Genomic DNA, 22,803 nt, shown 5'->3' with positions numbered 1-22,803 from the left:
GTGACATGATATGATGTGAAGCTTATCTTTGACATGCTGAAGTGTTTCTGTGATATTTACTTTTTTGGCCCATTTTTTGAAGAAGTAAAAATAGGTGAAAATAGGCTGGTACCCAATATCTGAAAGGAAAAAGCCAAAGCTTTCAACACCAAGTTCTACCACCAAAGAAGTAAATTCCAGAAAGAGACGATAAAACCAGAAAATAAGAAGACTTTAGAATAGAAGGATCTCCAGTGGAAGACCTCAGGTTTGGGGGAGGGGGAGAGAGAAGGGAGTTATTCATTCTTGTTAAAAAAGAGGATTGAGAAGTTTTATTTTTCTTTCATTGAGTTTTCAATCAGGGAATATCTTCCAGTATGCTTCAGAGGTTAATTAGAGTCCTCAACAATTATAGGGCATTTTGTGTCATAGTTCTAGGCAGCTCTATCTACTTCCTGTACCATATGAGGGATTTCTGGTTAGAGGGTATAGCACCAACACAACATTCACAGCACCTAAGGTGGCCATGAATATCCCAACGTGATCCTGAATCACAAAATACAACAGACTCTCCACATGGAAGACAGAACCAAAACATTTATTCAGATACCAGACAGCCAAGTCCCAATACCAGAAAGTCAAATCCATCATAGTAATAAAAATCTATACACAATAACAAGGCAGAGGACAACACTATCCCCCAGTCTTCCCCCTACTAGGCTTCCCACAAACCAGTTCCATTAAACAAATCACAAATAAGCTCTTTCACTCATGCTAGCCAGCTGCCAGCATCCTTTCTAGCTCTGACTGCTCTCATGACTAACTTCCTCTCAGCTCTGCTCCAGCTCCATCTCTTCCTGTTCCACCCTTCAGCAAACTCTTCTCACCACAGGCTTCATGTGACTCAAACTCATGTGACCTAGGCTTCCTGGTGACTTAAGCAGGTCACATGGGCCTATTAATGATTGGGAAAGATCTTCCCATTTAAATTACCATTACAGAGGGACATGTGGCATAGTAGAACCAGAAGATCTGGGTTCAGGTTTTGGCACTCATTAATGGTATAAAGAGACAAGACTATAATGTGTTGCTAGGAATTGCAAGATAAAGATAGAGTCTTATCATTCTTGTGCCATTAGCCCAGCCCTTGTGATTAACATAGAACAAAATAACACAATGAGAGCGTTAGAGATGAGGAGAGTTGAAAGCAATTTTTTCACCATGTTTTCTTTTACCTTCTTTTCCATTTAAGGAAGTTAAGTTCTGATCATGCTTCCCCCCAACCCCAAGCTAGAGTATATGATTTTTTTAAAAAAAGAAGTAAAATGGATTTTTGACCAATTGTCATGTGAAACTTGAATAGAGAAAGAAAAAATAGTAGAAGAGAGAAGAGTTTGTAGGGCAGATGTGATCTTTTCCTGGGTATTTGCCAATTTCTGGTACATACTAGATGAGAAAGGGAAATAGTTCATTATCACTGACTGAAGGAGATGTCTTCCCCTGCCAAGTGAAGGCTTATTAACTACAAAAACCATTGAAGAGTAGAAAAAGTATTAGGTAGCCCTGAAGATGGTTAGATATCTGAAGAACAACTAGAATAAAGGGCAATGTCCAGTGGAACAAGTCTAGCAGAAAGTGGGGTCATAAGTAGAAAACATCAGAGTCTCTGAAGCATTGTGCAAGAGCCATAGAAACATGATCTCTGCATACGTAACCTGCTACAGAGGTGTGCAGGCCATGAACATTCTCCCCATGTTTATGTCCCATTTATGGTACCTATGTAGGTTCACTCTTCTCACTAAGTATGTATGTATTTTTTGGTAAGTAAACTCCAGGTGTGAAACAGGAAGAAGTTCTGATTTTTTTTTTTGTTTTTATCATTTTTATTTTACCAGACCATGATTTAATCAATGTGGGGAGCTCTTAAGTAGGATCTTCCTCTACCAATACAGATTATCTGAAACTTTTAGTCTTGGAGATTTGCTATGTGCCCTGAAAGGGCAAGGAACTTGCCTGTTGTCACAGTGTCCATATGTGCCAGAGGCAGGACTTGGACCTAGTTTCTCTCTTAGGTCTACTCTCTATCAACTACATCACACAGCCCCTCTATGCTCCTTTCATTATTCTGCTCTTTTATTAGTTCCCTTTGCTTTGACTGTTGTCTTCTGGCTCACTCTTAAAAGCAAATAGATTGGGTGGGGCTACTGAGAGAAGATTTGGAAAGGGTTATAACCCACAAAGTACCTTGAACCTGAACTAGGGTTCTGGGGACCTGGAGGGCTGTGATTGTATGATCACATCACTACATCTCTCTGGTCCTCTATTTTTCATCTTTCAAAGAAGGGAGCTAGACTAGATGATCTAAGGCCTGTTACAGTTCTCATATTTTCTGACTGTAGGATTTTAGGAATCTAGGAGTAGGATGTATGATTCTCTAACTCATTTTAGAAACAGTTGATGGCGCAGTTGATAGAGAATTGGGCTTAAGGTGAGGAAGACCTGAGTTCAAATTCAGCCTTAGGCACTTCCTAGCTGTGTGACTGGACAATTCACTTAGCCTCTGTTTGACTTAGTTTCTTCAAATGACAATTTAAAAGGCATCCACTTCACAAAGTTGTTGTGAGGCTCAAATGAGATAAAACTTATGAAACAAGACAAAAACAAACTCAGCAGAGTGCTAGAACACAGAGTAGGCACTACCTAAATTCCTATTCCCTTCCCCATTTTAAAATTATGTTCTTATTGATTTCTTTTCTTTTTGCATTGTCTGATTTTCCCTTGTATCCCAAACTCTGTTCACCCCAGAGCCAACCCTTATAATAAAGGTGTTTTTAAAGGAAAAAAGAAAAAGAGGGGAGGAAATCTATGTCAACACGTTGAAAAAAATCAGATATAATATGCCATGTTCCACATCCATGGAATTTAATATCCATAAAGAAGTGGGTGTTTAAACCATTTTAAAATAAAAGTGAGACTTTGGTGGAGGGACATGGGGCGTGTCGGGGAGAAAAGAGACTCTGTCCAAGTTGTAGGGATTGTGTCCCAGAAAACTCAGACATGTATGATCTAATTAACATCCTTTCCTTTCATCTTTGTCTCCTTTTACCCATTTGCACTATATAGCTTAGGTTAGGAGGGAGCTAGATGGCTCAGTGGAAAGAGCACTGGGCCTGGAGTTAGGAAAATCTGAGTTCAAATCCAGCCTCAGATACTTATCAGCTGTATGACCCTAGGCAAGTCACTTAATCTGTCTACCTTAATCTACTAAAGAAGAAAATAGCAAACCACTCCAGTATCTCTGCCAAGAAAACCCCAAATGGGGTCGGACATGCCTGAAACAACTATATAGTAGCAACTAATGGAAGAGGAAAAGAGTCATGTAACAGACAATATCAATAACAAAGTACAATTGGAAAATAGTTTTAAATATTAACAGAGTTGGCGTAGAGCTCATTGATATAACTCCTCTTTCTACCTCATGTATTTTGGGGGAAGGAGGAACAGATCTGTGATTTCATTGATATAGGGAGAGGAAACTCCCTCTCCCCACACAAATTAGCCACTGTTCTACATAGTTACCCGGGACACTGGGAAATGAAGAATTTCCCATTGTATATGGTAAAGGCAGGATTTGAACTAAGATATTCCTAGGATAAAGGCCTCTCCTTACTATCTCATGGTGCCTCTCACACATCTTAAGCCCTCCTGTATTTTTTCATGGTCCAGGTAGATCTTTCATTTGTGGAAAATTGTCCTTTATTCTACTTTGCTAAACTCCAAATAAATTAATATTTGTTATGATTTCTGACCTGTATATTTTCTCTTTTTCTGTTTATCACATCTTTTCCTCAGACTATACTGAAAGGAGGGGACTTGTTTTCTCCATACAGACATCAATTTCTTTATCTAAACCAATTTAATAATGTGTGGGGTTGGGAGACAAGAGGGCCAAATGCAAGAGAAATAATGCTTCCCTCCGTTAACATGTACATCAGGTCAACACAAACAGAAAATATTTGCTTCCTTATTTTGATCATATTTTTCATTTGACCATGTAATGAAAATGAATTTGACATTCAGATCTTTGAAATTTATGAAGTGTCAGTAGCATGCCCTCTCCCTCTCTGCATTCTAAAGTGGAGGTGAATAACCTTGAATTCGTTAGGTAAAGATAATGCTTGATGGAGTAAGTCTAATCTTGCAAGACCCTTATAAAACCAGAGTTATTGGATTTCTGAGTTAGAAGAGACCTCAAAGGTGGTCTGATCCAACGTGCAACTGATACAAGATTCCTTTCTGTGGTAGCCCTGATAGGTAACCATTGGCTTCTCCTTGAGGTCCTCCAGGTAAGGGGAGCTCACTGTCTCCTGTAGGTTTGTTTTCCACTTTCATATATCTATAATAAGTGGGAAGTTTTTCTTCTCTTCCCCTTGGGAACTTGCCTCTCTGGAACTTTAATCCAGCAATCATTTATTACATCCCTACTCCATATCAGAAACTGAGCTAGATGCTGGAGATACAAAGGCAAAAATGAAATGGGCTCTGTCCTCAAGGAACTCACATGCTATCAGGGGTAACATCAGGTATAACATAAGTATATCCAAGGTGGTGGTAGTAATAGTAGTAGTAGTGATGGTGGTGGTGATGGTGGTAGTAATAGTATGAATAGTAGTAGCAGTAGTGGTGGTAGTGCTGTTAGTAGTGGTATTAGTAGCAGTAGTAGTAGTGATAGGACAAATACTAGTATTAGTGGTGGTGGTGGTCATGGTGGTAGTAGTGAACTAATGGTGGTGGTAGTAGTAATAGTAGTAGTATTATAATGATAATGATGAGCGCATTTCTGTAGCACTTTAACTTTTGCAAAGTACTTTATAAATATTCTATCATTTGATACTTATAGCAACTCTTAGAGACAGGTGCTACAATCATCCTCATGTTACAAATGAGGAAAATGAGGCTGAGAGAGGTCAAATGACTTTTACGAGGTCATACAGCCAGTAATTATCTGAGGCCAAAAACGAATTCAGGCCTTTCCGACTCCAAGTCCAGAGGTATATATACTGTGTCATCTAACTGCAGAGGAGAAAGGGAAATTCAGGAGGAGAAGGAGGAAGAGGAGAATCAGTAAAGTCTTCATATGGAAGATGAAATTGAATATGAATCTGAAGGAAACAAGGGACTCTCATAGGTGCAAATGAGTGGGAGGAGAACTCTTTAGTAATAGGGGACAGATGATGCAAAGGTGTCTAGCTTTACCCCTTGAGGAAAAAGCAGAAGAAATTTAATTCTAACACATATATTTTTTCTTGTTCAGGCTAAACATCATCCATTCCTTCAGTCTTTCTACATAAAACACACTTTTAAATTCCTTTATCTCTGCTAACTATTCTCTGGATATCCTCCAGTTCATCAATATCTTTTACACAATTTAATGGCACAAAGTGAAAAAAAGACAAACCTAAAAACCACCATACTCCAGATGTAATCTAATCTACATGCAGGACAATAAGGCTGTCACCTGCTTCTTCTGTCCAACAGTCATTAAGGTAACCTCTGGGGGCATGATTCCCCCAGGAGGAATTCTGAAGGATATGTACTTCCTTCTCATAGTGATCTATAACGCACTATCACTGTCCCTTTTAATTCATGTTCTGTCATAGATCTGTTCCACTTTTTCCCTTGTCTGGACCCAAGCTACCACCTCCAGGGTCCCATCAGTATAGCAACCTCCACGGAAGATCATCCTTCCTCTCCAAACCTCACAGAGAATCAGACCAGTCTCTCTGGGGGACTCTTAGATGTAGAAAACAGAATGTAATATTCAGGAAATAGCTAGTCATCTAGTTTGCGAAAAATAAAAACATCAATAAAACATTTTTAAATGAACAGAAGAAGACAGCTTAGAAGGGCATTCAAAACAGAGAATTTTTGTTACTAGCTTTGAAAAATCTTATACTAATATATTTTTTAAAAGACAAACTAACAAAATGTCACAGTTTTTTTATACAATCCTCTTTCCTGTACTTTGTTGAAATGTGTTTGGTGATGGTTAGGATCACAAGGAAAAGACAAATTTTTAAAATATATAGAGTATATCAATGAAAAAAATGTGAAACAGGTCTGGAAAGCAAGATTGGAGCTAAATTTCAGAGACCTAAATGCCAGGCTAAGGGGTTTGTGTTTTATCCTAGTGGCAATAGGGAGTCATTGAAGATTTTTGATGATGGGAGTGTCATGATCAGATGAGTTCCTTAAGATTATTTTGAAAACTATGTGACTGCTTATCCATTCGGATTATGCATTCCTTATTAACTTTTCTCAATTAGAGTCACTAGGCAGGGAAAACAATAAGAAACAGAATGACCTCTGAATTACATGGTAAGATTAAAATGTAATACTAGATCTTAAAACTGCATTGAGTTTTGAAACACTCTGTACATAATTGTTTGTGAGTGTATGTGAGTACACACACACATATACATATACATATTCATATGTTGCATATGTATATATGGCAGTATGTGTCTATTATTTTACCTAATGGTGATTTTAATGTAATTTATGTGTCTATGTGCACATAGATACGTATACAAATATGTGCATGTGAATATGCATATGTGTATAAATACATAGATACAGATATATGAATTCAGGGCAATCATAAGAGTTTTGTTTCTGATTTTGCTTACTGACGATGGACTATAAGTTCCTTAATTAATTTGTTCAGTATTTACAAATGAATCAACATACTATACAAGGCACCATGGAAGATACCTATGAGACATGCTTCTCAGGGAGAGTAATAAATATTAGATTAGAGAGGGTGCAGTATAGTTAACTGGCAAGATATTGACATACATCAGTGGAGGGAATTTATGCATTGATGGAGGGGATTAATGTACAGGAATTCCTTTACGATAATGAAATCACATAAGCATAAGTCCTGATATATTTGTCTAAAGTTTTTAAAGCCTCACCAGAAGCAATTAGTCTTAGAAGTGGGTGGAATCAGCTACCCTGCTAATCAGTGCCAAAGTGAGTTGCCCAAAATTGTTTCATGGGATGGGTAGAAGACCTCCCAAACATTCTGATTCAATATCACCTGTTAACGGGTCACCATCCTTAGAGACTCCACATATTATCAGGTCAAAGTGGTCTTTGTACCTTTCTTAAGGAGGCAGCGGACAGAGCACAGACTACAGAATGAGTCTCTGGGTTAAAATCCTGCCTCTGATACTTCCTCTGTGACCTTGGGTAAGCTTAATCTCCAGGGTCTCAAGTTTCCTCATAAGCAAAATGAGACCAGATAGCCTCTGAGGTTCTTTCCAGTTCAAAATCAATGTTACTCTCTGGTGAGATTGGCTGACCACTGGGAATATCCTAGTTCCTAGAAGATAAACCCCTAATAGATAATGTAAAGGATGAGGCCAAAGAAACTCCTGACTGACTCTTTTAATCTTAAGTGACTAACTACTAGATTAGCCAGTTTAGGCAAGATATTGTGGTAAAAAATGCCATCTCCTTCAGGATCCTATGTTATAATTCAGTGCGGTCCATCACTAACCTGCTTTAATCGGTTTAGTGGTTTATAACAAAATAGCCCTCCCTAGTTGAGTTAGCTATCAAACTACTTCAGCCGACCCCAAAATGCACCTGCCCTGAGTGAGTCCTATCTGGTTACAGACAAAGGTTGCCATAATCACTTTAGCCTTCAACAATTAAAAAAATAAAAACAACTGCTAGGGACTATAGATCCAAGTTTTTAGTACTTTGACTTCAAATCTGGTACTCTTTACTATAAAGGGCTGACTCCTGTAGGTCTGTGGGAACTGATCTCTGTGGTCATGGGTCTGTATAGATGGAGACAATTGTCATGCTTAGTTTTGAATATCACTGTTGAAGTTCCATGTATTGGGTGGTTTTAGCACAGTCCTTGGCACATAGTAATGAATATTGATTATTGATTGAAAGCCAGGTCATACCATTCAGTTTTTATGATGGCCCAAATGTTTCCAGAGGTTTACGTATGCTGTACTTGAAGACCTGCTGGATTAGGAGGATAGTAATTTGTCTTGTTGATATTCTCATATACTCCTGGGACCCCTGCCAGCATGTTGAATTGGACTGGGCCATCATCCAGCATCTGTGCCAACACCAACTATTTGGCAAGTTGGGGAAGTAACAAAGCAAGGAAGAAATTGAATTTCTGGTGTGAATAATAGGCCACCAGGGAGTCTGGAGAGATCCATACAAAATTCTGGAAAATTGTGAAGGAACCCCATATCTGTGAAAAGCGTGAAGCGGTTTCACAGATTTGCAAAATAACACTGGCACTAGGAACTAAAATGTTCTGCTCCTGCAATGCCCTTCATAGACTTCCTGAAGTCTCAAGGCATCCCACCGAATACATGAGGAAGAAATTTTCAAAAAGTTCAAGCACTGCTTCACTTTAGCCTCCATCTCCATCTCACTTGATCATAAACAATTTTTCATATGGACTATTGCATACAATATCACCCTGGCTGTCTCCAAACAGACTACATAGTACAGGCTACCATGCAATATGGTCTTGTGCTATTTCTCCAACTATTCAGCATTCTCTTGTATCATGTAACTCTTTTCTTCTTGACCCTGTCTTAAAGGCCACCTTTAAGACATGAGGGCATCATCTTGATTATATGTTGCATCCCGTCATCATCTAGAAGGTAGGTGGAAGAATGGACAGTATTAGAAGTCAAAAAGATCTGAATTTCAATCCTGTCTCAGACATTTAATAACTGTGTGACGCTGGGAAAATCACTTAACCTCTTTCAGCCTCAGTTTCCTCATCTGTAAAATGGGAATATTAATATCATCTATCACAGAGTTGTTGAGGGGGAACTATCAAAGAATGCTATATGCAAAGCACTTTGTAAACCTTGAAACATGAAATCCTACCTAGTATTATCCATACTAACGAAATAACTTAAATCATTTTCAGACTATCAGCTCAAACAAACTCAAATCAAGAAAGAATTTCCGTTTAATATTTTAAACTTCACCATCATCTATGTTCTGTGGTACTGCAGCCATTGATCAGATTTTATACTTTTTAAAAAATCCTTTACCATGACCAGTCCTCTTAGATCTGTTCCACTATCGTAAGGCACACAGCAATTATACCTAAGTTTAGACATCAATACTTGAAGTTAGCATGGCTCTCTCTTCTAAAGGAAAGGTCAGTCCCTGATAGGTCAGTACCTGAACTTATGTCTGTTTGTTCAATGGGCAGGAGTATACTTCTATACTTCAGTTCTATAACTGAACATTAGTTCAGGTGCAAGTTCAAAATCAGATATATGATTTTTCTGGGACTTTGGTCGTCTATGTCTGTTGATATATCCAGTTCTATCAAATGTGTACCTGGGCCAAGAACAGTGTAGGAAGCCTGGCAAGATTATTGTGACCCTTACTAATGTTCCTCTGGACCCGAAAGAGAGATAAAAATAGACACAGACATGTCCCCATCCTATGAGTATGACACCACTTTGGGGCAGGTTACCTTATGATAATTCACTTACTCCACTGAGCCGGACCTTCTATTTCTGTTGGACTTACTTCCCTATTGCTGAAAGACATTCTCAAGGTTTATACCCCTTCTCCCCAAAATCACCCCTCTTCTGTTTTCCCAGTTTACCTTTCAGTTCCAGATCTTCAGGAAAAGATTCAACTTGCAGATCAACCTCAATTAAATGGACAAGCAGATTGTATGAACTGGTCCCACAAATAATAATATTTTGGGCTTTTACCTCTCACTTCCAAAAACCATCCTCTTATGTTGCTTCACTGTGTCATAGAAGAGGCCCTCAGTTTATCTTGTACTATTCAAGTTAATTTTACACATTTTTAAAGAACTTTATATTCTGCCCTATTAAACTTTGTCCCATTAAATTCACTTTAGTGTTCAAAGTGTCAAGATTTTTGAAGACTTGACACTGTCCTTCAGTATGTTAGCTGCCTTTCTCAGCCTTATGCCATCTGAAAATTTGATAAGGATGTCATCTATACCTTTATCAAGCAATGGATTAAAATGTTAAATAGTTAGATAGCCTGTTGAATTTGTCCCTAAGTATATATATGTGGGATAGCCCCCTGAAGCACTCTAGTAGATACCTCCCTTCTGAAATGGCATCAATTAAATCCAACTATTTCTGAATCCTTCTATTATACTCTTATCTAGCCCAATAGTTCTTGAGCTTTTTGGTCTCAGGATGCTTTACAATTTTAAAAATGATTGATGACCCTCTCCTAAAGAACTTTTGCCTATGTTCACTATTTCCATCTATTTTTATCATATTAGAAATGTAAAAGTCTTAACATTGTTATGAAAATAGTTTTGACCATGCAGACCCCCTAGAAAGGTTTTATTTAGAGAACTGCTAATCTAGCCCATAACTCTCCATGTTTTCCACAAGAATAGTATAGAGGAATATGTCAAATATTTTGATAAATCTAGGTAAATTATGTCTATAATATTCCCCTGATATATTAGTTTGCAACTCTATTAACAAAAAGGAGCTAAGCAATCTGGCAGGGCTCATTTTTGAAGAAGCTATGCTGGCACTTTGTGATCACAGGTTTTCCTAGATGTTTATTAACCATCTCTTTTATAACACATCCTGGGATTTAGCCAGAAATGGAAGGGAAGCTCTATTGCCTATAATTTACAGATTTTATCCTCTTGGCTTTTTTTGAGAACAAGTGTAGTATTTACTCTGCTAGTTATTTAGTGCTTTCCCCATATTTATGTAACATCTATGACATTCACCTGATTGACTAGTCTCATTAGCCTGTCATAAAAAAAATTAGTCTGCGTAAGTTGTTCTTTTTAAGAGCCATATTGTTTTTGTAATCACTGCTTCCCTTTCCAAATGCTCACAAATAATCCCTTTACTAGCATAAGCTAGAATTCTTTTAGGTATCAGAATTTAACTCATTGACTTTTAGCTCTCATACTCCATTTCCATTTTTTTTTTTAGTGAGGATAACATTTGACCTTTTCTAGCACTGCAGCACCAGTCCCATTCTCCAAAGCCTTCTAAAGATCACCCAGAGTGACCCAGCAATCTCCTCCCTGAGTTCTCTTGGTATACTAGATTTCAGTTCAACTGTATCAATTGACTTGAAGCATCGAGGGCAGCTAGAAGCTGTCTTCATATTTTTTCGCTTAACTCAAGTTTTTGTTCCCAGCTAACCATTTTCTTCTATCCTTTTCTGTTCAAAGATCATTCTCTTTAAAAGAGAAAAGCAGAAGCAAAATGAAAGTCAAGATGTTTAGCCTTCTCAACCTTGGTCATTATCACTATCCCATCCATCCACACAAGTAGTTCTAGCCCTTTTTGTATTCTCCTCTTGTCTGCTATTATAGCTAACATCTTAACAATAATTGTCAGCCTTAGTGTATATGGAACTGGCACTATCTGAATAGAGCTGCATTCTATATTTGTAGTCATCCTGTCAATTTTCTATTGCTTCAATATTCTATAGATATTTTTTAAAGAAAAAAAGCTGTTGATCATTTCCCTATAGAAAACACATGCTTGTCAAATGAAATATCAAAGAGGTATTCAATACAAAGTCCAAATGGGAAATGGATTCCCTGTACATAGAGGAGTCCTCTGCATTTATGTATAGTGTTGTGCTGATTATGTCAAGCCCTGCAATGCTGTAGGTTTCCCCAAATGAGATCCACATCCCTTAGGGATTGATTTAGCAACCCACATGGGATAAACAAAGATGCACAATACTTTTTTTGCAGATTGTGACATGTAGTTAATTAGGTAACCTATTAAATTTCTCCCTCAGTGCCTGGGCAGCTATTAAAGGTGGACAAAGAGCCAAGACAAGAGATGAACTGGAGGAGATTGGGCTAGATTGTTTTGAAGAAATTTTGTGTCACTTTTGATAATCCTAACTGTTCCACTAACACAAAACTAGATTTTCGTTTTTTTAACCATTAGTGTTTATCTTATTTTTCTCAATTATACATAAACAAAACTTTTGGCATGCATTTTTAAAATTTTGAGTTTCAAATTCTCTTCCTCTGTCCTTCCCCTCACCCTGCCTTCAGAAGGCAAGCAATTTGATATAGATTATGCTTGTACAGCCATGCAAAACAGTTCCAAATTAACCATGTTGCCAAAGAAAATACAGATTAAAAAAGAATAATAAAGTTTAAAAAGTATACTTCAGCCCGAATTCAGAATCCAATTCTTTCTCTGGAGGTGGGTAGTACTTTTCATCCTAAGTCCTTCAAAATAGTTTTAGATCATTGTACTGCTGAGAATAACTAAGTCAATTGATCATCATACAATATTGCTGTTACTGTGTACTATGTTCTCCTAGTTCTACTTATTCCACTTTGCATCAGTTCATGTAAGTCTTCCTAGGTTTTTCTGAAAACATCTTGCCCATCATTCCTTATAGCACAATAGTATTCCATCACAATCATATACCACAATTTGTTCAGCCATTCCCCAATTAATGAGTGTCCCTTCAACTTCAGATTAAAAGTTTTCTTAATATGAATGAGTGATTCTATATGGCTGTAAATCATAGAACATAGTAATCTCTTCAAGATAAAAATTTTCAGTGATCCAAATGGCAGTCTATAGTACATTCATAACTATAACTTATACTCCCATTGAGCAGCTAAGTACAGTAGGACTGGGATTGAATCAGGGAAATCTGAGTCCAAATCCAGTTTCAAAAGCTTAGCTGTGTGACCTTGGGCAAATCACTTAACCTCTGTCTGCTTCAGTTTTTTCAGCTGTAAAATGGAGGGAAACAATAGCGCCTACCTCCCAGGACTACTGTGAGGATCAAAGGAGATAATATTTGTAAAAGTGTTTGGCATAGTGCCTGGCACATAATAAGTACCATATAAATTCTTCTTCCCTTCCTTTCTTTCAGGAATTGTTGTACAGTCATTTATTCATGTCCAGGGCTCTTCATGATCCCATGGACCACAGCACACCAATGCTGTCCATGGAGTTTTCTTACCAAGATACTAAAGTGGCTCACCATATCTTTTCCCAACTCATTTTACAGATGAGGAAACCAAGGGAAACAAAAGTTAATTGCCCAGGGTCACACAGTTAGTAAGTGTCTGAGGCTGGATATGAACTCAGGTTTTCCTGACTCCAGGAGCTCTATTCACTGAGCCACCTAGCTGTTTCTCTTTCAGGAATAGTATATGTCCTGTGTCACCTCCTTGGTGGGATCACTACTCATCTAAATCCTCTTCTAGGCCTCTCTGCTCTCCCATTGGCAGAAGCTATTTTTTTTCTCCTCTTGGAACACAGGAGCAGTGCTTAACACACACACACACACACACACATATATATATATATATGAAAGAAATAGGAGGAAAAATATCATAAAGATTTACATGACCAGACAAGGAAATGGATTTTTTTTAATGGGAGTGAGTGCTTGCAGATAGCCTAAAAGTTATACTAGTATATACAAATATATCATATATAAATATATAAGGTATAATATATTCTGCATGACTGTATGACTATATGTATTCTATATGATTATAAATTTTGTATAACTATAAATCATGGAACATTATGATCCTGAATGATCAAAACTGCCAGTGGTCCAAATGGCAGAAACACTGAAGGTATGTTGAGGCCTTGAGGAAGGTTTTAATCATGTTGCATATCCTTTAGAAGATTTACAGAAGGAAAAAAATAAATATTGCATAGAATAAGGTGTGAGTGGATTGCAATATGTAGCAGTGGATGGAGTATCCACATGAGGGAGATCATAATTTTATCAAAAGTAAGATTGTATGCCTCTTGCCTTCAAACTTACTGTTTTGCCCTATTGCCTACTACAGAATCCATTTACAATAAGAGTCCATTTATGACTTAATCAATCATCATTTATCTATTAAATGCGTACTACGTACCAGGCACTATACTAGGTCCGTGGGATAAAAGAAGGGCTGCAGAGGGGCAGTCATAATGGCACAGCAAGAGGTCAGATGAGGTGGTTTTCCCCCTTCTCCTCATAACATTGCTTCTCAAGTCCCGTATTATATGAAGATATTGAGGCTCACTCTGACTCTCAGTAGTCAAACACAGCTTAATCAGTTCATCTCTCTGAGGTTCAGTTTTTCATCTGTGAAATGGGGATAAGGATACCTGTTTGTTATAAGGAAATTGTTTTATAAACTACAAAGTGCTAAACAAACATGGATGTTCATCATCATCATTATTACTACTATTATAAGGGCAGCTGGGTGGTGCAGTGGATAGAGTGCTGGGCCTGGAGTCAGGAAGACCTGAGTTCAAATTACTAGATATATGATCCTGAGCAAGTCACTCAACCCTATTTGCCTCAGTTTCTTCTTCTGTAAAAAATGAGCTGGAGAAGGAAATGGCAAATCACTCCAATATCTTTGCTATGAAAACCCCAGATGGAATCATCAAGACTCAGACTTGACTGAAATGACTGAGCAACAACTGAAATCTTTATTGTGCTGTTTGTATTGTTGTTAGACCCACAAGAGGAATGAGTGCTCAATCTCTGATTGTTATCACTCTGGGGTAGGGTTGAGCCATCAAGGGGTATGATAGAGGGAATAACTGGTAAAATATTAGATGTACAAAGAGAGGTTGTGGGTAATTACATCAGAGTTGGTCAATGTATGGAGGTAGTTTGAAACAAAAAAGATAAAAGGGGTGGATTAGAGGGTAGGGTGGATTTTAATAGTTATCTTTTCCAACCTTGTGTGTTTTCCTATTCCTGCTATTTCCATCTTTTACAAAATGAAGAGTGCAGCCTCCCTCCAATCTATGGCCCAGTGGGTGAAGGAGAAAGGAATTCACTCAAGGTCAGTCAAAGTCTCATCTGTTTCCATAAAAAAAAAAGAAGAATTAGTATTGTGATCAAGTATTGTGAGCGATAAGGATGGAAGCATGCTGGCTTCCCCAGACTGAAGTGTGGCAAAATAATGAAAGATCAACATTAAAGGCCTCACTGGCATAGTTCAGGGACTTGTGTTCTAATTATTCTCTTTATGCAACAACCTCGCTGCCCAGCCTGAGAAAATGCAAATGATCATCTGATTGTTTTTTATAACTCATCCAAAAAGAGAACCTTTAAAGCAGCTTTGGTGTTGTGGAAAGAGTGCTTCTCTTAAAGTCAAAGAAACTGAATTCAAATCGTGGTTCAAGTACTTCCAGTATTAGCTCTTTGACCTTGGCTGAGTCACTTTATTTCTCTGAGTCTCAGTTTCCTAATCTGTAAAAAGTAAAATAATATATTCAGTATCAGCATGACAAGGCTTTAGTGAGGATCAAATGGGATAGTACACGTAAAATGTTGGGAATGTGTAATATTATAATATTTCCATCAAAATACATCCATTTCAGCCTTCACTTATGAAACCTACCCATTTTCTGATAGGAACACCAATCCACAAAGGAACATATGGGCTCTGCTTGAATTCAGAGGGCTTCTCATCAGAGCCATTTGAAATCAATTTAAGTGGCAGTAACATTTAAAAAGGTATTATAGTGATGCAAACATAAAATTTCCTTTTAAGATGTGCCTAGAATGCAACATTGAAAGAGAAACTCTCTTCTGGGAGAGTAAGTCATGCTTATAGAGGACATTCAGTGTAAACATTGGAGACCCACCTTTGAAACCTTAGAAATTTTAATTAAAATATGTAGCTTGACAGGAAGAAAAAAAAAGCAAACATTTTAGAAAGTACTTGGGAAGCTATTAAGCTTTGAGAATTTTCTTCCATAACTTTGAAAGGCAAAGAAGGGCAACTGGAGTTGACTCCACAAAAGGTTTATTTATAATGCTTGGCTTCAATTCAAGTTAATGGATCAGAATGGCCCTAAATTGTTTTTCAAACTTCAGTAAGGTCCATGGGGCCATTCCCAGATATGTGCATTTATCTGTTAATGGGTGAATTTCACAATTTTAAGCCTAAGTCCAGAAAGCAAACCTCAAAACTCTGTCAACTCTTAACTAAACAGTGTTATTCTATCTCCCCCCTGTGGTTTTTTATGATATTGTTTTAGTTCTAATTCCCAGCAGTAAATTCAATTCAACAAATATTTACTGAGAGCCTAATATTATGTGCCTTACAGCAAAGCAAAAGAAGCTCAAGACAGTGCTTATCCTTGAGGAGCTTATGTTCTAATTGGACAGACAAGCTCCATGTGTTCAAAAAAATTGAATAGTAAGATAAGACAATGTGGCAATGAAATTTACTGGAGAAAACATTGGATTTCGAAACAGGAAATGATTACAAGCATTAATGCTGCCATTTACCAGCTGTGTGATCTTGGGCAAGTCTTTAAGCATCTTTAAACCTCAGTTTCCTTCTCCGTAAAATGAAGTTTATAACACTTCTTGTACTGAAATTTAAGAAGATGGAATGAGAGACTGAAACTTTGTAAACTGTAAAGAACTGTGTAGATATGTGAACAAAGGACTGGGATTATAGAGAAACATGGAATGGAAAGAGAATTTGATTGGGATCCTCAGTATTAGAATATGACCACAGAGGATATCCAATCCAGTAAATCATAATCAATAAATATTTATTAAGTACTTTCTATGAACCAGGAACTATGCTGTTCACTGAGAAAAAAAAAAAAATGAAACTGCTCTTCTTCTTGAGGAGTTTGTACCCTATAGAATGATACAACATGTAAGTAAATGATTCAGGTTATTTGAATCATTCAATTAATCTACCCCAGTTAAAATTCCTAAAAAATGTTCTAACCTTAATACTTATTTTTCTGATAAGAACATATCTGTTAAATCAATAAATCAAGAACATTGAACCAAGAGCATAGTTAATCAAGTCAGAAAGAAGTAGAGTGCTCCCTGCTATTGGATAAAATATTATAAAGCAAACGTATCAGGATTAGCTGGAGATACCTATCATGTGTGGTCAGTAGATCATTTAAATACCAGGCCTTTTCAGAACTGGAATATCTGGCTAGTTCAGTATTAGAAGTCATTCCTGCCAGGCCCCTAAGGAGGAATTACTTGGAGGAGAGAATACCTCTTTCTCCTCTTACCCTTCCCATTCTTTGACCAGAAAAAGAACTTGCAAACATTGAAAGGTCTGTAAGAGTTGGAGTTTTCATTAACATCTAAACAGTGTCCCTAGAACAATAGACCTTGACAACAAAGTCGGTGTCTGGAGTTAAGGACAAATTAACCACACCCACACCAAGGAAAAACAACTCAGGATTCTACAAGAGGCCAAGTAGACAGTTACACGGTACCTATGAAGAATTTCTTGGAAGTACTGAAAAGGAAAAAGAGAAAAAACTTACAGCAAAAGTACCTATTAGAGCTGTGAGTTACCCCTTTTGATTTCTCATGTGTACTAAGCATGAACTCACTTTGCCCTAGATTCTGTATGTTCTTGTGAGAGAATGTCACAGTATTTTGGTAGGACTGTATTTTTTAATCAGCTATTCATACTTTACCACCTTAGTAATTATTCCTTACTAAAAGCTAATTGTCTGGCTGACTGATATGAAGTGGTATTCATTAGGAAAGCACATTAGTGGGGGCCTATGAGAATAATTCAAAAATCTGTCCTACCCTGTAACATCTCAGGGCATATCCCTGAAGCCCTAAGAAAAAAAGGTATCCAGCTGTCATCTGAGGACCTGATGGTGCAAATGAGAGTTGAAATTGTAGCTCCCAAGCCTGTACAACATAAATATATACAAAATTTTATAAAATGAGTACAGTGTGATTTGGAGAAGGGAATTCCTGAATATTCCTGAAGAATATTTTCCTACACAATAATTGGTAATTGATTGCTCAATATCTGCTTGACTGCCTCCAAGAAACTTACTAATTCCCCAAATAGTCCATTCTACTTTCAGAAAACAATGATTGGAGTTTTTTTTATAGGAAGCCTGAAATATGCCTCTCTGTTGCTTCTATCTTTGTTTTCTAGGCTTCCCTTTAAGGGGACAGTCTTCCTACCCTTCCTACCCTTCCTACCCTTGTTCCTCCCCCAACTTCTTCCTTACCAATAAAGCTGTTCCTACATGGTCTACAGGCCTCTTGTTTTCTTCTTTTGACTTGAAAAAGTCCGAGTTCAAGATATGGTTATACAACTTTCTTTACTGTATGACTTTGGGTAATCCACTTCTCTCAATCTTCTCACTTGTATGACACCTGTATGTCAGTAATTTCCTTTCAAATTAATGGATTCAGGGGGTGGAGGAGCCAAGATGGCAAAGAAGAAGCATTCATCTACTTGAGTTTTCCCCCCAAAGTTCTTAAAATACCTGTAAAAAAGGATTCTAAACAAATTCTAGAGCAACAGAAGATACAAAATATCTGAGTGAAACAGATTTCCAGGCCAAGAGAACTTGGAAAGCTGACAGAAAGGGTCTATTGCACCATGCTCAGTGTGGAGTGCAGCTCAGTATGGGCCATGTAGGCACAGTCAGGACTGGAGCAGACCCCAGGGCTTTGAATCACTCTCAGCTGTTCTGGTTTCCAAATTTCTCAACCCACAAATGCCAAAGACAATTTCAAAGGTCAGTGGGAAACCTCTTTCACTTGGGTAAGAGAGGAACTTGGTCTGGACCAGCCTCAGCCCCAGTCCAGCCCCAAGGTGGCTGCAGCCATTGCCCAGGTGGTGGCTGCTTCTGGAGCTCTTGACCTATGAACAGTAGGGGAATCATGTGGCTGATCTGTTGCAGATCAGCCTAGGTGGTCATCCTGGAGCAAGGAAGAGTGTGGAATGGCAGAGCTGGTGGCATCTGTGGAGAGGGAATCCTACTTGCAGTTCAGGGCCGTATTTGGTCTGTGGTTGCTCACAGACTGCAAACAGGAGAGGAGTAAATACCTCTCCTTTAATCATACCACTTTGGAGGAACTAAGAATTTACAGGTCCTTAGAAATGTTTCTGAAAATAGATGCACGAAACCCCTGAAACCTGGGGAAGTACACCCTCCACTTAACAAAGAGCTCAAAAGTCAAGTAATTGGCTGAGAAAATGAGCAGGGGGAGCAGGATAAGACTATAGAAGATTACTTTCTGGGTGAAAAGATATTTTCTTACCATGAGGAAGATCAAAGCATAAAACCACAGGAAGATCAAAGCATACAACTGGAAGAAGACAGCAAGGTCGAGACTCCTACATGCAAAGCCACCAAGAAAAATATGAAATGTTCTCAGGCCACAGAAGAGCTCAAAAAGGATTATGAAAATCAAATAAGAGAAGTAGAGTAAATTGGGAAGAAAAATGGGAGCAATGCAAGAAAATCATGAAAAGCGAGTGAACAGCTTGCTAAAGGAGACCCAAAAAACTGCTGAAGAAAATAGCACTGTTAAAAATAGACTAACTCAAAGGGCAAAAGAAAACAAAATTGGCCAAATGGAAAAGAAGGTCCAAAATATCATTGAAGAAAATCACTCCTTTTTTATTATATAATTTATTTGTTTTTCAGTTTTCAACATTCCCTTCCACAAGAATTTGAATTCCAAATTTTCTCCCCATCTCTCCCCACCCCCCACCTGAGAATAGCATGCACTCCATCCACATGTTCTCCCTTCTATTACCCCCACTTCTTACATTCCCCTCCCCTCTATTTTCCTGTAGGACAAAATAGATTTCTATACCCCATTGCCTGGGCATCTTATTTCCCAGTTGCAGGCAAAAACAATTTTCAACATTCATTTTTAAAGTTTTGAGTTCCACATTCTCTCCCTTCCTCCCTTCTCCCACCCACCCTCACTGAGAAAGCAAGCAATTCAATTTATGTCATACATGTGTAGCCATACAAAACACTTCTGGAACAGTTATGTTGTGAAAGACTAACTGCATTTCCCTCTGTCCTGTCCTGCCCTCCATTTATTCCATTCTCTCCCTTGACTTGACCCCCACAATAGTATTTGCTTCTGATTATCCCTTTCCCAAATTTGCTGTCCCTTCTATTATCTTCCCTCTCTGATCCGCTTCTCCCCACCATCCTGCAGGGTAAGATAGATTTCCATACACAGTTGAGTGTGTGTTATTCCCTCCTTAAGACAAATTCTATGACTGTAAGGCTCACTTATTCCTTTCTGTCTCCCCCTTCTTCCCCTACATTATAAAAGCTCTTTCTTGCCTCTTTTATGTAGGTTTGTTACATTCCACTTATCCCTTTCTCTTACTCCTACTACATTCTACAGAAAAGTAAATTTTATTTTTTAGGTATCTTCCCGTCATATTCAACTCACCCTGTGCCCTCTGTTTATGTATATATATATATATATATATATATATATATATATATATATATATATATATATATATATATATATATATATATATATATACATGTATATATGTATATATATACACACATATATGTATATATACACACGTATATATGTACATATGTACATGTATATATGCATGCATATGTATACATATATACATATATGTATATACACACACATATATACATATATATACACATGCATACACACACATATATCCATACCTACACATATACATGCACATGCATAATATGCACATAGATACACACCTCCATATATATATATATATATATATATATATATATATATATATATATATATATATACATATATATATACATATACTTGTGTGTGTGTGTGTGTGTGTGTGTGTGTGTGTGTGTGTGTGTGTATGAACTCTAACTACCCTAATACTGAAAAAGGTTTCACGAGTTACAGATATCATCTTTCCATGTAGGAATGTAAACAGTTCAACTTTAATGAGTCCTTTATGACTTCTCTTTCCTGTTTACCTTTTCATGTTTCTCTTGATTCTTGTATTTGAAAGTCAAAATTTCTGTTCAGCTCTGGTCTTTTCAAAGTCCTCCCATTGAAATTCCACTTTTGCCCCTAAAGTATTGTACTCAGTTTTGCTAGGTAGGTGATTATTGGTTTTAATCCTACCTCCTTTGACCTCTGGAATATCATATTCCAAGTCTTTTCATCCCTTAGTATAGAAACTGCTAAATCCTGTGTTATCCTGATAGTATTTCCACAATACTTGAATTGTTTCTTTCTGGCTGCTTGTAATATTTTCAACTTGGCCTAGGAACTCTGGAACTTGGGTATAATAGTCCTAAGAGTTTTTCTTTTGGGGTCTCTTTCAAGAGGTGATAACTGGATTCTTTCCATTTCTATTTTACCTTCTGGTTCTAGAATATCAGGGCAATTTTCCTTGATAATTTCTTGGAAGATGATGTCTACACTTTTTTTTATCATGGTTTTCATATAGACCAATAATTTTTGAATTATCTTCCCTGGATCTATTTTCCAGGTGAGTTGTTTTTCCAATGAGATATTTCACATTGTCTTCTATCTTTTCACTCTTTTGGTTTTGTTTTATAATGTCTTGATTTCTTTTAAAGTTATTAGCTTCCATCTGTTCCATTCTAATTTTTAAAGAACTATTTTCTTCAGTGAGATTTTGAACCTTCTTTTCCATTTGGCCAATTCTGCTTTTTAAAGCATTCTTCTCCTCATTGGGTTTTTGGATCTCTTTTGCCATTTGGATTAGTCTATTTTTAAAGGTGTTATTTTCTTCAACATTTTTGGGTCTCCTTTAGCAAGCTGTTGACTCACTTTTCATGATTTCCTTGCATCACTCTCATTTCTCTTCTCAATTTTTCCTTCACCTCTTTTACTTGATTTTCAAAATCCTTTTTGAGCTCTTCTATGACCTGAGACCATTCCATATTATTTTATGGAGGTTTTGGACATAGGAGCCTTGACCTTAATTTCTTTCTCCAATTGTATGCTTTGGTCTTCCTCTGATTGTATGCTTTGATCTTCCTTTTCACCTTTTCACCTAGAAAGTAACCTTCTACAGTCTAATTTTTCCCCTTTTTTGGTCATTTTCCCAATAAATTTATTGATTTTTGAGTCCTTTGTCAAGTGAAGGTTATACTACCTTAGGATTTAGAGATTTTGTGCAGCTGTTTTCAGAGATATCTTTAGGGACCTGTAAGTTTTCAATTCCTCCAAAGTGGCATAGTAAAATGGGCCTGTGCTCTAGTAGGTGAGCAACCACAAGCACTGTTTTCTGCCCTTGAATTGCATGTAAGATTCTCTCTCCATAGCTGCCACTAACTCCATCACAGCAGCTCCTCCTCACCCCAGGAACACTAATCACGACTGAGACACAAATCAGCTGCTCAGTTCCCCCATGGTCTGTATGCCGAGAACTCCAGAAGTGACTGCTGCTCCGTCAGTGACTGCAGCCACCCTGGGGCTGGGGCTGGACCATGTTCCCCTTTCACCCAGGTGAAAGAGCTTCCTCACTGACTTTTGAAGCTATCTTTGGTGTTTGTGGGTTGAGAAATCTGGAAATTGCAGCTACTGCCAGTTATTCAGTGCACTGAAGTCTGCTCCAGTCCTGTCTTTGTTGGGCTGCACTCTGCTCTGAGCCCAGTGCAATAGATCCTTCCTGTTGGTCTTCCAGGTAGTTTGGGGCTGGAAATCTGTTTCACTCTGTCATTTTGTGGTTTCTGCTGTTCTAGAATTTGTTTAGAACCATTTTTGCAGGTATTTTAAGGGCTTTGGTGGATGAGTTCAAGCAGTTGAATGCTTCTATTCCACGATCTTGGCTCCCCATTTCAAAAATAACTCCTTAAAAATTAGAATAGAGCAAATGGAAGCTAATGGCTTTATGGGAAATCAAGAAATTATAAAACAAAATGAAGAGAATGAAAAGATAGAAGATAATATGAAATATCTCATTGGAAAAACAACTCACCTGGAAAATAA

The 22,803-nt window shown here is 37.6% G+C and overlaps 1 long non-coding RNA gene across 1 annotated transcript; it reads right to left on the bottom strand.

Annotated features, from left to right (window-relative positions):
- Positions 1–556: 556 nt before the first annotated feature.
- On the bottom strand, positions 557–19,498 carry LOC140510326 (uncharacterized). The gene is made up of 2 exons (XR_011969197.1): positions 14,760–19,498; positions 557–14,151 (listed from the first exon to the last, which is right to left on the bottom strand). It is a non-coding gene; the product is annotated as an uncharacterized lncRNA (long non-coding RNA).
- Between the last annotated feature and the right edge of the window lie 3,305 nt (positions 19,499–22,803).

This window comes from Notamacropus eugenii, chromosome 1 (assembly GCF_028372415.1).
Source record: "Notamacropus eugenii isolate mMacEug1 chromosome 1, mMacEug1.pri_v2, whole genome shotgun sequence".
NCBI lineage: Eukaryota > Metazoa > Chordata > Mammalia > Diprotodontia > Macropodidae > Notamacropus > Notamacropus eugenii.
Note: the sequence above shows the minus strand (reverse complement) of the source record. Positions and strands in the feature narration are given on the sequence as shown.